Source organism: Furipterus horrens, unplaced genomic scaffold (genome assembly GCF_987537825.1).
Source record: "Furipterus horrens unplaced genomic scaffold, mFurHor1.1.pri manual_scaffold_12, whole genome shotgun sequence".
Lineage (NCBI taxonomy): Eukaryota > Metazoa > Chordata > Mammalia > Chiroptera > Furipteridae > Furipterus > Furipterus horrens.
In genome coordinates this window covers 16,788,996-16,804,319 of record NW_028327182.1, presented here as the reverse complement: position 1 = coordinate 16,804,319, position 15,324 = coordinate 16,788,996, and the positions used below count along the sequence as shown (strand labels likewise).

General features: G+C 40.1%; 1 pseudogene; it reads right to left on the bottom strand.

The window, feature by feature from the left end:
- Positions 1-3,379: 3,379 nt before the first annotated feature.
- Positions 3,380-11,317, bottom strand: LOC149995900 (ras-related C3 botulinum toxin substrate 1-like; annotated as a pseudogene).
- Positions 11,318-15,324: the final 4,007 nt, after the last annotated feature.

The window sequence follows — 15,324 nt, the reverse complement described above, 5'->3', positions numbered from 1 at the left end:
AGCCAGTAAACTGAATTAGGTGGCCTAAGGCTTTTATTCATCCTTTAATTTGCAACTTTTTAGCATGGGGGCATGAAAAGGTAGGAGGGGAAACTAAAATTCCCAAAGCCACCCCCTCCCCTGTCCTGTGTTCTCCCTTAACTTCTGATCAATAAAAATAAAGGGATAATAATGAAATTTATGTGGGAACTCTAGTGTTTTTTTTTTTTCCCAGAGTCTGCGTCAGAGCCTGACCACCCCCCCCCCTCGCCCCACCTGCAACTCATAGGAAACTCAGGTCATATTTTTGTTACTGGTGGGCAGTCAGTTGGAGCCCCAGGAGTCTCACCCCTGGCCAAGATGGCAAAAGGGAGAGGGTCCCCGTACCCCTCCAGGACCAGATTGGGGGCAGGACCAGGGGAAGGCAGAAACATGCATCATAGAAACCAAAATGGTACAGGGGGAGCTGCTGGGCCAGAGAGGCCTGTCAATCTAGCCCAGCGAAAGAAGGGATATATCCTATATTATTTATTATTTAAAAAACATTCAAGTACTGTGCAACGATTCGACTCCAGGAGTTTTAGGAGGTACTTGCTTTATGTGAGCAACCACTTATGGGGTAAAGAAATAAGCTTCTAACAAAATTTTTAAAAAATAGCTTCTGGGGGAATTGTCTGAGTTCCTGCTCTTTACAAAAGGCCTCCCCACACAGAACAACAGTTTTCAGAGGAAAAGCTCATCTCTGAGTTACCACGATTCCTAGCCAGGTCCCATTCTAGTTTCACGCTTTACCTATTTCTCTGTGATCCTTTCTAAACTCCCTGTGGTGGTGGTCAGGGTGGGGGGTGGGGTGGGGAATTAGCCCTTCCTTTAGAGTTTGGGTCTCATAATCTCAATTCCTGAATCACAACTGGCTCTGGTTCTATTATGTTTTTTTCTTCTCTTAGTCCTCTCCCTTGGTGTGTGTGATAGATAAACTTTCAGGGAAGGCTGGACCTCTTGTGTGAAAAACTGCAGGAACTCTAGATGGTGTTCTCTTTTTTCTTTTTTTCAGAGAGAATATTAGGTAGCTTCTGGAAGGCAGTTAGTAGAGGAGCAAATCACCTTAATTCAAATAGGGAGCAAATTGATTTGAGTCTGAGTCTCCGCCTAAGGCTTTGACTGTTTGGGGGTTGCCCTTACTTCTAAGGCATAGGAAGTCTCAGAGGGAAACCTGAATGTTTGCCTGGGTTCCTCCCCTTTGGTGGCTGCTGAACTCTCTCTCTTTTTTTTTAATCTCCCCAGCACAGTGAGACAACCAGTAGGTCTGCTTAGTGTGTACAGCCTCTCAGCAAGCTCTTTTGGGATCAGCTTCCCCAGGTTCGGCCTGTACCACGGACAAATGGATGACTATCTTAAGAGAAAAAAGTGGCTGGACTACCAGGCTTATTTCCTTCTGTTTCCCTTCTCTGTAGGATCTTGGCTTCTGTCAAGGGACTTTTACAGTCTTGGACTCCCATTTTTGACTCTCCTGTCCCATGAGACTGCTCAAAATATTGCTCAGTTTCTCTGCCCGTCAGCAACCACTTTCTGCCCAGCCTCTAAATTAATTTTCCTTCTTTCAAGAGTCTTGACCCTTTATGGTTTCGGCTACTTTTGTAGTTTTTCAACACCATTAAGTCGGGGTGTGTGTGTGTGGCCTTGTTTTTCTATTTTTAAAAAATTACTTTATTTTGTTTTTTTAAGTAGGAGAACTGGTCTGTTATAAGCCGGATAGCAAAGCCCTGCCCTTGTTTGAAATGCCACTGATGGAACTTATCTGCAGTTTCTTTTTCTTCTGCCTTGTTTGAGCCTTTATTTTTAAACCAAGAAACCAAAAAATATACTATTTGATTCTACTTATAGTTTAAATATAACATCTAATATTTGGGATTCTGTTTATACAGAACAGGAGTTCAGATTTCTTGCTTCTCCCATTATGACTTAACAGAGTAGGTACTCGAGGATAACTGTCGAATAAATGGATTTCAGAGTTTCCATCTTACTGGCAAGAAATCCCCCACCCGCCCCCTAGGAATCCAGCTGAATCACTCAGGGTGTCAGCCAGACAGACATTTCCTGCCTGAGACAGGACAGACCATCTGCATCGCACTTGAGGCGAAGGAGAAAGGAAGCCAGAAGACAGGTCCCATCTGTTTCTTCAGCTGTAAAATGAATAGGATGCCTCTAGACAGTACCTGAGTCCTTTCCGACTCTAATAGTTTGTGCACCTGCTAGCAAACCAAGGCTCATTTTGGGGTCCCTTTAGTGAGGACTTTGTTAAAGACAGTGCCACATCTGAATGTTTTTCTCCTCAGGCCACTCACCTATTCAGTGGCTCTGTGGTAAGGGAGGTTGGGGTCTGGGTGCTGATGTTTGCACTAACTCTGTGCACCACTTTGTTAATTTCCTAAAGCTACTATAATCAATGACCATACACTGGGTCATTTATTATCCTAAACAACAGACATTTATTCTCTCACAGTTCTGGAGGCCAGGAGGTCTGAAATCAAGGGGTCAGCAGGGTGGGTTCCTCCTGGAAGCTCTGAGGGAGAACCGCCCCCTGCCTCTCTCTTGGCTCTTGTGGCTGCCAGTGTTCCCCAGAACGTAGATGTGTCATTACAATCATTGTCTCCCCATCACTGCCCCCTATGACTGCCTCCTCCCTGTGTCTCTCTGTAGCTGCTCCTCTGACGACGCCAGTCATTAGATTTAGGGCCGTACTCTAAATCCAGTTTGATTTAATCTCACGATCCTTAGTTATATCTACAAAGACCCTATTTCTAAATAAAATCAAATTCTGAGGTCGTGGATAGACATGAATTATTGGAGAGCACTGTTCAAATAACCATAACCATCAAAGTAAATCTTGTTTTTGTTTTCATTTTAGGACTAAATTTTAATAGAATGTGAAAGTTTGAACTCTTACATTTTAAACAAATAAAACCTTAAAATTACTGATTAATTCAAAATGGTTTTATGGAAATACTAATCTGTAACAACAACTTGACATTGAGTGCAAAGTCCCCATCATCTTTTAAAAAAATCCTCACCCGAGAATATGTTTTATCATTGATTTTTAGAGGGGAGAGAGAGAGAAAGAGAGAGAGAGAGAGAGAGAGAGAGAGAGAGAGAGAGAGAGAAACATTGATGTGAGAGAAAAACATAGATAAATTGCCTCCCACACATGCCCTGACCAGAGATTGAACCTGCAAACTAGGTATGTGCCCTGACCAGGGGTGGAAGCTGCAACCTTTTTGGTGTACAGGACGATGTTTCAACCAACTGAGCCACCCAACCAGGGCAAGGTTCCATCATTTTTCGAGCAAAGCGTATAAAGATTCCATGGGGACAGGGTAGCAGGCGAGAGGAGCCCAGCCAATTACAACAGCAGGCATCTTATCTTCCTTTTCTTGACAGGAGAGGAGCAGAGAACAGCCTGAATAGCTTTATCAAACATTGGCGGCCTGGCTGCATGAGAGCTGAGCAATGCCGGTCTCCCTACAGGTAGGGGATGGGTGTCAGCTTCTCCTTCAGCTTTCAGTGGTGTCTTTATCATCCCCAAGAGCAAGTTGAGTCCCCACCAGGATGATGGGAGTGTTCGGGCAATGGTGTTGCACTTCAGGATACCACTTTGCAGGAACATTTTTGAATTACACAGGACTCACAGAAGAAAAGCAAATTAAGAAAACATCTGTCTGCAGATAAGACAGGGAATGCGACCTGTCATAATCTTGTCCAGCAGTATCCCTACGTCCAGATTCCCCGGTTTTCCATCTACCATAATGATGTCAAAGACATCGAGGATGTGTTCTCCAGGAAATGCATTGGTTGTGTAACTGATCAGTAGGCAAGTTTTCTCTGTAGCTTCAGCTTCACTGGAGAGGACACTCCAGCGTCATCGCAAGATGTCGATTCAACACGGGAGGAGACAGATACCGTGTCACTCCCGAGTCGGACTGCACAGCCATTCTCGGCGGTGCAGATAGACTCTTAAGAAGCTACACCATCGTCTCTCGAGACGGACGGCTGCTGACGACGACGACGACCTACAGCCCCATTTCCCACCACCACACACCTGATGGTCTGCGTCGGGGCCGCTCAGTGGGCCATAGTAGCAGTGGCCAGGCATGGAGGTGAGAAGTGGTCAGCTTGGGGCATGGCAGGTGGGGGTGGGGGTGCACACAGCTACCACCAAAGCAAATCTTAAAACCATAAGCTTTATGAGGGCTGGGATTATGTCTGTCTGGTTCTCTGCAGACATATTCAAGGCATTTAATATTTGTTGAATAAATGAATGAATAAAGTTGAAAGAGGATCTCAGTGGTAGGTGGGCAGGACATGTTACCAGCTACAATCAAAGTAAGATGTTCACAATGGAATACTACTCGGCCGTAACAAAGAAGGAAATCGTACCCTTTGCGACAGCATGGACGGATCTGGAGAACATTACGCTAAGTGAAACAAGCCAGTCAGAGAAAGACAAATACCATAGGATTTCACTCACATGTGGAATCTAATGAACGAACTGAACTAACAAGGAAAACAGAAACAGACTCATGGATGGAGAACAGATGACAGCTTAGGCGGGGGGAGATTAGGGCGTGGAAGGATTGAACAAAAAGGAAAAAGGACTCATGGACGTGGACAATGGTGTGGTACTTGCTGGGGAGAGGGGGATATAAGAGGATTAAATGGTAATGGAAAAAAAATGCAGGAAAGTATCTGAAGTTTAAAAAAATTAATATGTTCATAGACCAATCTTCTAGGTTGTTTGCTCTTTATGAGTTTCTGATTCATTTATAAAGGATTTATGCCTTAGTGGGCTGATGGAAATGCAATCTATCAGCTAAAAGTGTATTTGCAGTCTTCTTAAAAAATTTCATCTTTATATTATATATTTATTTTCTTACTTTCTATCTTTTTATTTCTCTTTCCTTTGTTTTCTTCTATTTTGTGTTGATTTAGTACTACAGCCAGTTACAAGTCTTCTGTTTTCTTCTCAGTTCTTCTCTTCTTTTTTTATGTTTTCATTTTTTTCAATTCCTTATAATCACATATGCATCTGGAATAAAATATATATATTTCAAAAAAAATTAATATTTCAATAAGACTTAGATGAAAGGGATCCCAAACATTTAGGTCGATTTGAATCTGAAAAAAATAAAAAATGAAACTTAGTGATTTCATATTGAGTTTCCCCAAAGAAAGGAAAAGCAACTATTTTGTATTTTAAGTTAGTCATTAGAAGAAAGGAATTCCACATTTCCAGTATATAGCCTTTTGAGGCATTACTGTCTGCCTGCCTTCTAACCATTAAACTAGGACATAATGAGGGAGACACCATTATATATAATAAGCTGCTAGCCATCCATCTACGAAAGCCTCTTTCGTGGCGTTTCCTACAGAGTGAGATTGTACTGGTGCCTGCAAATATCTGAACTTGTTACACTGTTTGAACATCCCTATTACCTTTCTGAGCCTCAGATCTAGTTCTTTGATTTGTTCTCTCTTGAGCTCCTTAAAGCTTCTTCTATGCCAGTTTGGATAGTATTTAGTAATCTTGATGAATGTGCTCATTATCTAATTCGAAGTGACATAACACACTCCTGCCATGAACTCTGCCACAGAACCATACCCTGCTGAACTCCTGCGATTCATTTGGTACTAGATTAATAGCATTTATGTTATTCATAGATCTCAGTTGACCTTGATCTGCTAGAAACTCCCTCCTTTTTATCTCTGTTCCATACTGGGAAGGTTTTGTCCGACACTAACAATAGTTCTTTTGTACATCAAAGCGCCCCTCCCTCACATCTCAAGTTTTAATTTTCCTTGCATGCATAATACGCATCTCTCTTCTGTTCAATGTCTGTTACTTCTTACCTAAGGTTAAGTAATGGAAAATAGAAATTTCTATTTATTTTGCAAAACAAAAGTACTTAAAAAATAACCTTTTAGTATATGAATTTTTAAAAAGCAGCTTTATGAATGACAAAGTTCACAGAAATAATTTTTTCTTTTCTTTTTTAAATGTAAGAAATACAGATTAAGTAGAGATCTAATCTCATCTATCTCCATTTGTCCACTCTTTCAAATAACAATATTTATTTGCCTTGGAAAACGAAAGTGTTAACTACACTGAAATGCCCCTATTTGGGTTAAGTATTAAATATATATGTTTAAATATATATACAGCTGTATATATACTCCTTTTATGTGAAATGAAACAGACATTGGATAAAGGTCTGTGGGCAATAAATGAGAGTTTAACGGAGTGAGTCAATTCTTCCCTCCCTTTTAGGAGATTTCTTTGAAAGGCACTTACCAAAAGGCAAACAAACAAATAAGTAAAACAGGAAACAAAATCTAAAAACAAAACCCTAATAACCTAGGAATTACTCTGTAATGTGAATCTTCCCTCCTCTCGATAAAACATCTTAATTATAAAGTAACCCCTTCAAATAAGCTTTTCTTTTTCCTTCCTTCCTTCCTTTCTCTTTCTTTCTTTCTTTCTTTCTTTCTTTCTTTCTTTCTTTCTTTCTTTCTTTCTTTCTTTCTTTCTTTCTTTCTTTCTTTCTTTCTTTCTTTCTTTCTTTCTTCTTTCTTTCTTCCTTTCTTCCTTCCTTCCTTCCTTCCTTCCTTCCTTCCTTCCTTCCTTCCTTCCTTCCTTCCTTCCTTCCTTCCTTCCTTTCTTTCTTCCTTCCTTTCTTTCTTTCTTTCTTTCTTTCTTTCTTTCTTTCATCAGTGAATATTAACCTGATACCTAGTAGACCTGCGTAACAGTTGCAACTCAGTTCTCTAGCAGTTACTCTACTAACAACAGCAGGCAGATAAAAACTTTTAAAACCTCGTCTCATGGAGTCTGATTCAGAGTGCTCAAACCATCTTTTGTTTTTACTTGAAGAATTCAAATATTTATTTATTTATTTATTTATTTATTTATTTATTTAGTGTATTTCTTGTTCTGGTATATTACTTCCCTGTGAGGAGGCATTCTGTAACTATTTCTGAAATGAGAATTACCTACTTTCCTTAAAAAAATTTTATCCGAATTCTCAAATTTTAATGTGAATAAATAGCACCTGGACAGCTTTAAAAAACGCAGGTCCCTGGGAGCCACTTTGAGAAATGCTGACTTAGTACATCCGGGGTAAGAGCCCACGGCTGTGTATTCAGAAAGCAGCTCTGTTGATTCCAACGTGCTTGGCTACAGATCAACTCTCAGAAACATTGTTCTGAACTACTACGGAGCAAAGAGCTTAATTCTATGGCTGGGCACCTTATGGAGTCTGAAGGTTTGAAGAACACAGTGGAAATGTATTCTGGAATGCTAATGTTGCACTGGGACGTACAACAGTTTAAAATATAAAAAGTAGGTAGAAGAAAGAGTTCACAGACTGGCCTTTACTGCCTTGCCAAAGCAGGAAGGGGAAACCCTTATAGAAATCGGTATAGAAGGCAATATGGAATGAAGAGTGTTGTTGGAGGTGAAGGTGGCAGGACATTTTCCTCTTTACCTCTGTTGGACTTATTTAAAATGAGCCAGGTCCCATGATTAATCACACAAAATACTAGGACAGGCTCAAATTGCTCCATGAGAATAAAATTATTCACCAACCCTTTGATACTTGTTTTTCTTTTTTTTTTTTTTTTTTTTAATTTTATTTTTAAGTATTCCTATAATTGTGCCATAGGTATACTTTGGAAATAAAGAGATTCAAATCATTAGACAGTTTGAAACTCCAGGATAAATTGCTAATTTCCTCTGATTAACATAATTACTGTAGAGCCTACTTTAAAATTAGATCATATAGTTAATTTTTTTTAATCTACATTTTACTTCGGTTAATTACACGAGATAATATATAAGAAAGTACCTGGCACAGAATCTGGTATATGTTAAGTACTTAGATACAATTGCCTAGTTAGAATCTCCCTGCAGATAATTTGCAACCTCCTCAAACTCAATATAAGCCCAGCGGAACCATCTTTTCTGCCTCCTCTCCAAATGGTCCCTACACCAACCAGTTACTCAAGCCAGAAGCCTTTGTTCCATCCCTGAGGTCCTATGGCTTTCTCCCTTCCAAGTCTTATCTGACTCCCTACATACCTCTCTTTTTTGGGGGTGGGGGGCAGGGAATGAAGAACCATTTTTATTTTATTTTTATCTTCTCTTTTTCATTTTTATTGAACTTATTGGGGTGACACTGGTTAATAAAATTAATAGGTTTGAGGTGTACAGTTGTATAATACATCATCTGTATATTGTAGTGTGTGTTCACCATCCCAAGTCAAGTCTCCTTCACTCACCATTTATTCCCCCCTTTACCCTCTTCAGGCTCCGTCAATCCCTTTCCCTCTGGTAATCATCATACTGTTGTCCGTGTCTATAACTTTTGTTTTGTTTTTGGCTTAATCCCTTCACCTAAATATCTCTTAAATCATCCACTTTATTCATTCATTTCTCAGTGAACCAAACAGTAGGGAGTTTCTAGGCAGGTGGTATGTGCTCACCTTCAGGTCCAAAGAGATTAAACATGCGAAGAACAGATAGGGTCAGTGTGCAAGGGGAGGGTGGGGAGGGCAGAACAGGAAGGACCCTTTAAGCCACATTAAGAATTTTTGAAATTTTGTCCAAAGAAAAATGAGAGAAGTTTGAAGAGTTTCAAACATGGAAATGACATGATGAGATTGCATTTTACCAAGATTGCTGCTTTCCATCTCTCTGATCCCATTTGTCACAACACAAGACCAGGCTACAAGCATCTCTCCTCTGGAGCATCACACCTGGTCTCCTTGCCTCGTTCCTTCTCCCCTCAGACGCATGCTCCACACTGCAATTAAAAAAATGGAGCAACACACAAAAATCCTAGAAATCTGATTATATCACTCTCCAATTTCAAATTTTTTCATGATTTCCTAATGCCCTTAGGATAAAATGCAAATTCCTTCACAGGGAACCCATGGCTCAAGGCTCATGCTTACCTTCCCAGCTTCTTCTCTCAGCACGTTCCCTCGGACACACTCCAGGTTCCCTGAGCTTCTGCCACGTAGTCGAAGACACCATCTTGTACTGTGCTCCGACCTGCCTTTTCTCCATGCGTGCGCGCCAATCCTGCCCAGCTCTGTTTGGGGTGGCAAAAAAAATTTTTTTCATTAAAAATTTGATTTATTTTCCTCTATATTTATTGATTTACATTATCACAGATGTCCCCATTTCCCTCCCCTCGGCCTTTGCCACCCCCTCTTCCCCCTTCCCTCTGGCCATCACTGCACTGTTGTGTGTGTCTATGGGTTATGCATATATGAGCTTCACTTTTTAACTCTCGACTATGTGAGGTTCCCTGCTAATGGTTGCCATGTTTCCCAATTGTAACATTCATCACGTGTTTTTCTGGCAGACTTAAGCCCCACCAGTGTCTGTCTCATCAGCAAGTGCTTCAACCATAGATCCTGGAACATCACCTGCCACATGGCAGGCTCTCAAGAGACCTGGTAGGGTTTCAATACACACCTGCAGAATGAACGAGTAAACAGTACCTACCAGCTTTCCTTTCCCTGCCCTTTATATTGTGTCTTCCTTCCAAAGAGTTCATTGGGACAAGGAATATCTCCAAAATGATAAATCTGTTTTGAATTTAGATGACCCAGTCTAGTCCTATTACAATGCTGGAGGTAAAGGCAACCAAGTTAAAGTCTGGATAGGGATGTGAAATCTGATAGATGAGGCAAACAAGGAAAGACTTAATTATGGGAAATTACTTCTACTCTAAACGAGGGATGCCAATTGCTCTCCATAGGGTTGGACTCATTTTCATGTCCAGCAGCGGCAATCTAATTCCTAGGTCACCACACACTTGCCATCACTGTGCCTCAGCAAACTGCCTGAACTTTGCCAGTCTGATAATGACAAAAAAATGAATTTCAGTATAGTTTTAATTAGCCTTTTAAAATTATTCTCTGCTTGGAGATCTTTTTATATTTTTAAGAGACATTTGCATTTACCCTTCTGTGACTTGTCTATTTCTAAACTTGATTATTTTTACTGTTTTTTCTTATTAATATCTAGAAGGTTCAGGCATGAAAGAAATTAGATATTTTTTTGGACATAAATTGTAAATATTCTCCCCAGTTTGTTTTTGTATTTTGACTTGATTTATGGTATATATGCATATGTACATTTACTATGAAGGAATGTTCTCTTGTTATGTAATCAAATTTAAAGCCTTACTTTATGATTTCTGGATTTTTGTATCAATTTTAGAAAGACTTTTTCTGCTCAAAGATTACTTTAAAATTTTTCAGTATTTTTTCTAATGCTCTAAATGTTTTATTTTCATGTGTAAATATTTAATTGAACTGGGATTCCTTTTATTGTCAGTTATAAAGGAAGGAATCCAGTTTTTCCCCCTAGATGACTACTCAGTTGTTCCCCTACCTCTAATCAGTGGAGAATATTTTTTCTCCATTGATTTGAAGTGCCACTTTTATAAAATATTACATTTTACATTTATTTCTATAATTTATATTTTGTTGATCTATTTGCATGTTGATATGACAGAACCATACTGTCTGTAATAACTGTAGCTTTATCATTGATTTGATATTGAGAAAGGCTAGCCTTCCTGACCACCATCATTATTCCAGAAATTTTGTAGTTTTTGCTGTTTTGTTTTTAAATTTTTATTTACTTTTTCATCTAGTTTTTGTAATTAAATAATTCCATGTGTTTGATTATTAGAATTAAGCCAAATTTATAAGCTAAGTCAGAAAAATCCTAGTTGATATTTGCTTTTCTATCAAAGGGCATGGTACAATATATTATCCGAATTTTTTTGGTCCGGCTTTTTATTTTAAACTGAATATGTTTGATTATCTTCTTCAAGGCAAATTTATCTATAGAAAATAGAAAAAATATCATTTGAATTTTTCCTTATTTCAGTTTTTGGTCTTTAGATTTGGTCAAACTATTTCCTTGAAGTCACTCACCAATTTTGTAACTGACATTATCATGGGGGAAATAAAAGAAAGTTTGTTCTCATAATGTCTTGTGCATACTTGGTCCTGAGAGCTTGAGAGGGGGGATGAATCTTATTTAGCAATGCTGTCTGTTTTGTGTCCTAAGAGACTTGGCTGGGAAACATAAACTGTAAATACTGACTAAAGCAGTCCTTGCTGTTTCACAGCGGTGTTTTGTAATTTCTGCTGGTGTATCCGGTGACTGCGTTTTCCAAGAATTAATGTACCTTGGTGTGGCCTTGGGAGTTGATAGCAACTCCAGGTCACCCAGTTCAGGTAATATCACGGCATGCGGCATATTAACCTTCCCTAACCAGCCTCACTCTCAGGCCAACATTCAAAAAGGACAGCCTACACAGATACTTATTTAATTGTTTAAGCCTGGTCTTAAATTCTGCAAACGAAACCTGAACCTTTTTGAAGTCAACTCCCTGGGTAATAAAAACATCCTTATCAGTGTTACGCATGAGCTGTCCTCACACTGTCATTGTTTTGGGACGTACATAGATGATGGCCACATAGTCTTTGCAATTTGTAAGGAGCCACTGTGCAAATCTTATGAAATAGTTCTGACTTCTCTGCATGCTCTGACTTGCCATGAAGTAAAGAACTTCCTCGCACAGCTAACCAAACTCTCTTGATTCCTCACTGCTTTAAATTTCAAAAGTGCCTGTTTCTCAGAGAGGTTTTCATGGAAATGATCCCCTTGCAGCACTTACGCCAATGCTTCTATTCTAGGGATCAGTGTTTTCTTTCTAAGTTTAATTGATTGCACTTTGGGGACAAGTGGAAAATTTGAGGTTAGTGGCAAATTCATAACGCTGTTGGTTTGTGGAGATAATTTAATTTGGGAAAAACACCCAGACATGTATTTGCTACATTCTCCTTTCTTGCTGTGCAGCTGCACAGGGTCCAGGTTGGGTCCATGGCAGCCCTGAAAGTCAATGTGAATTCCATGACCAGGTAGAAGAAGGACCCGGCTGCTCCTATTTTATTTGACGCTTCACAACATTGGGGAACTCATCCTGCCATCTGCCTGTTAACCTGGTCAGCTCTAAGTGTTTTTGTTGTTGTTTGTTTTGATTTGATTGGTTTTGATATTGGGGCCTCTAGGAGGAATTGAAGGAGTGACTGTTCTGATGAGTTGGCTCCAAGTCCAGGACAAAACAGGATATAGGCTAGAAAAGGCCTCCGGGGTGGTCATGACCTTTGCCAGTGTGTGCAGGGAAAGGCGGTGCGTTCCAAGGACACGATGCAGGCCAGTGTGCCCGGAGACTAGAGGACAGCGGTCAGGGGGCCTAGGCATAAGATTAGATAGAGCATGTGTGCTGTGCAGCTTCTAAGGCAGCTCCTGCCTCCTACTATTCACTCCCTTGTGTGAGCCCCTCCCCTTGGGTGTGAGCTGTGCTTAGCGACCCACTTGTAACAAATAGCATGTGACAAAAGTGATGGCATATCGCTTCTGAAGTCAGGTTGTAGAAAACTTCGATCTCCTTGCTTTCTCTCTCTTCTCTGCCTCTTTTCAACCCAGTCTCTCTGGTGGAGCAAGCTGCAATATGGAGCTAGCCTAGGGAGAGACCCATGTATCAACAGTAAGGAACTGGGGGTGGTGAGGCGGACTGCCCAAACACCCCAGCTTGGTGGAAACTCTGTCCAGCAGAGGTTTTAGGACCGTGGATGAAGAGCGATAAAGTAACCTGGTACTGTATTTCGTCTGGGAGGAGGAAAGATGGCAAATCTCTCTAGTGGAGAAGAGCCCCGAACTCTCTTTTCTGGTGTCTTTTATTGAGAAAGGTATGTATGGGAGCATAAATCACCCATCAGCTTCAAACGCTTGGATTACTATCAACAATTCCTGATTATAGATAACAATGCAAGGAACACAGTGAACATTCTGGGTCAGGGTCCAGTGAACATTCTAGTGTCAGATGACTACCAGGTGCAGGATTTCATATGTTTTCCAGATTTCTCAATGTTACATTTTGTTTATAGCTAACAGGAAGATAAGAAAAGCAGAGCAAGCTTCAGAGCATCATGTACATGCTTTAAATCTAATTCCCACGGGAGCCCTCTGAGTGGGCTTTCGGTCATGCCTGCCTCGGGCCTTCTTGGTCTTCGGTCAAGTCTTATAGGCCTCTGAGAAGGGCCTAGCTTGCAGCTGGGTGACAGTTCCCGATACCACACAAAGCGGTCTCCCACAGGGTGGCCTTTTGACTAGACCCTGTGAAGAATGGAGGCCCTCCGAACAACAGCCCAGAACAAACTGCATCCTGCCAACTACTGTGTGAATGAGCTTTGAAGGGTCCTCCCCAGTCAAGTGCTGAGATGACTTGCAGCCCTACCCAACACCTTGAATGCAGCTTGGAAAGGTCCTGAAACAGAGGACCCAAAAAAGCTGCCCTGAGACTCTTTATCTACAGAAACTTCAAGATGATAAATGTTGTTTTAAGCTAGAGTTTTAGGGTAATTTGTTATGGTGCAATAGATAAATAATACAGGTGCGTAGAGCCAGATCATGTAGAGATTTATGGCCATGGTAGGGAATTTGGATTCTTTCTCACTGCAGTTCAGGATAGAACATGATCCCCTTTAAGAAGATAACTCTGGCCCTGGTGGTGTAGCTCAGTGGATTGAGGACCGACCTGTGAACCAAAGAGTCGATGGTTTGATTCCCAGTCAGGGCACATGCCTGGATTGTGGGCCAGGTCCCCAGTTGGGGGCACGCAAGAGGCAACCACACATTGGTGTTTCTCTCCCTCTCTTTCTCCCTCCCTTCCCATTTCTAAAAATAAATAATAAAATCTTTTTTTTTTTCTCTTTTTTTTTTTAAAGGTAACTCTGACTGCTGTGTGGGGAACAGAAGGTACAGGAGTAAGCGTGGAAGCAGGACAGCCAAAAGGAAGGCTCTCTAAAAAGTATAAATGTGAGCTGGTCAGAGTCGTGATATACTTGTCCATGTCGTTGATATGGTGGATCGGATATAGGGGCTAAGGCAAACAGGAATTGCAGATGACTCCCACCTTTTGACTTGATCTACTAGGTGCATGCAGGTGCTACAGGTTCTAGGGTAAAGAGGAATGATAACGGCCTCCATAAACATTAAACACTTCTAATAAAATGTCCATCGATTCATTCATCACCTCTGATGCAGCAATTCTGCGGAAATTAACACAGACATCAATACTTACTATGTGACTTTGATTTGGACATTTATAAGTCTCAGCAGTAATAGCAGTGTCATTGTCAACCATTGGCCATGACCACCTCTGTGAGCTTCAAGGACAAGCTGCCATTTTTGGCCTCGGCAGTGATAACAGCTGTCACTACAGGAAGGAGAGAGAAGGAAATGGTGGCTGCCAGATTGTACCCAAGAAGGCTCTTCTTGGGGCCTCTTCTTTTGTTGAGGAATCTGAAATGGTTGCATAATCTTAACTGGGATAGCACTGGAGAATACTGTTATTATGACCTTATTTTTACTTTCAGGATATGTCATCTGGAAAACAGGGTTATATTAAAAAGTCATTGAAAGAAGACTTCTGGATTTGTTGGAAAACCCTTGTCAGAAACATTAGCCATTGAGCCCCACAATGTCTGCATATAAAATCCTAGATGATATTTATAATATTTACTATTTTAGTTAAGAAATTGATGTGCTTTCACTTTTATGTTCAAAGCACTGATATAAGTGACTGTATTTTCTGTTTTAGCCCTATCTCTCAGGAAGGTTATAGATTTTACTCCTGTTTATGTTTTTAAAAAATATATATATTTAGAGTTAGCATATTTGTGCTCTTCTTAGTTATTCATTATTATTTTGGAATTTCACTTCTTAATCTTATTAAGATATTAAGATGTCTTTTACTGTGAGTTCTTTCAAGCTCCTTTTTTGTTTGTTTTTGAGAAATATGAGGGACTTAAAATTTTTAAGGTAATACAATATTGTGTTATAAATGTCCTAAGTATTCTCTATGCTGTGCAATATGACACAGATTTTTTCCATATGTCACTATTTTTAAATACTTCTCACTACTAAATGGGAAAAAGGAGAAATATTCAAATTATTAGATTAACTCTTCTTTGTGTTTTGCCTTTTTTTCCGCCTAATATGATGTATTGAGACACTGGGCATTTTGGGAGCTGAGTACTTTAAGAAAAATTATACAGCCTAGGAAAGGTTAGAGATTTTTTTGAAATAAGAAAGTTGTCGACTGAGTAGAAAGAGTTGAAAAGAAGTTCTGAACTAGAAATATTAACATGTGAACTCCAAATACTTGCTCTAATATACTTAGAATAAAATTTTCTTAA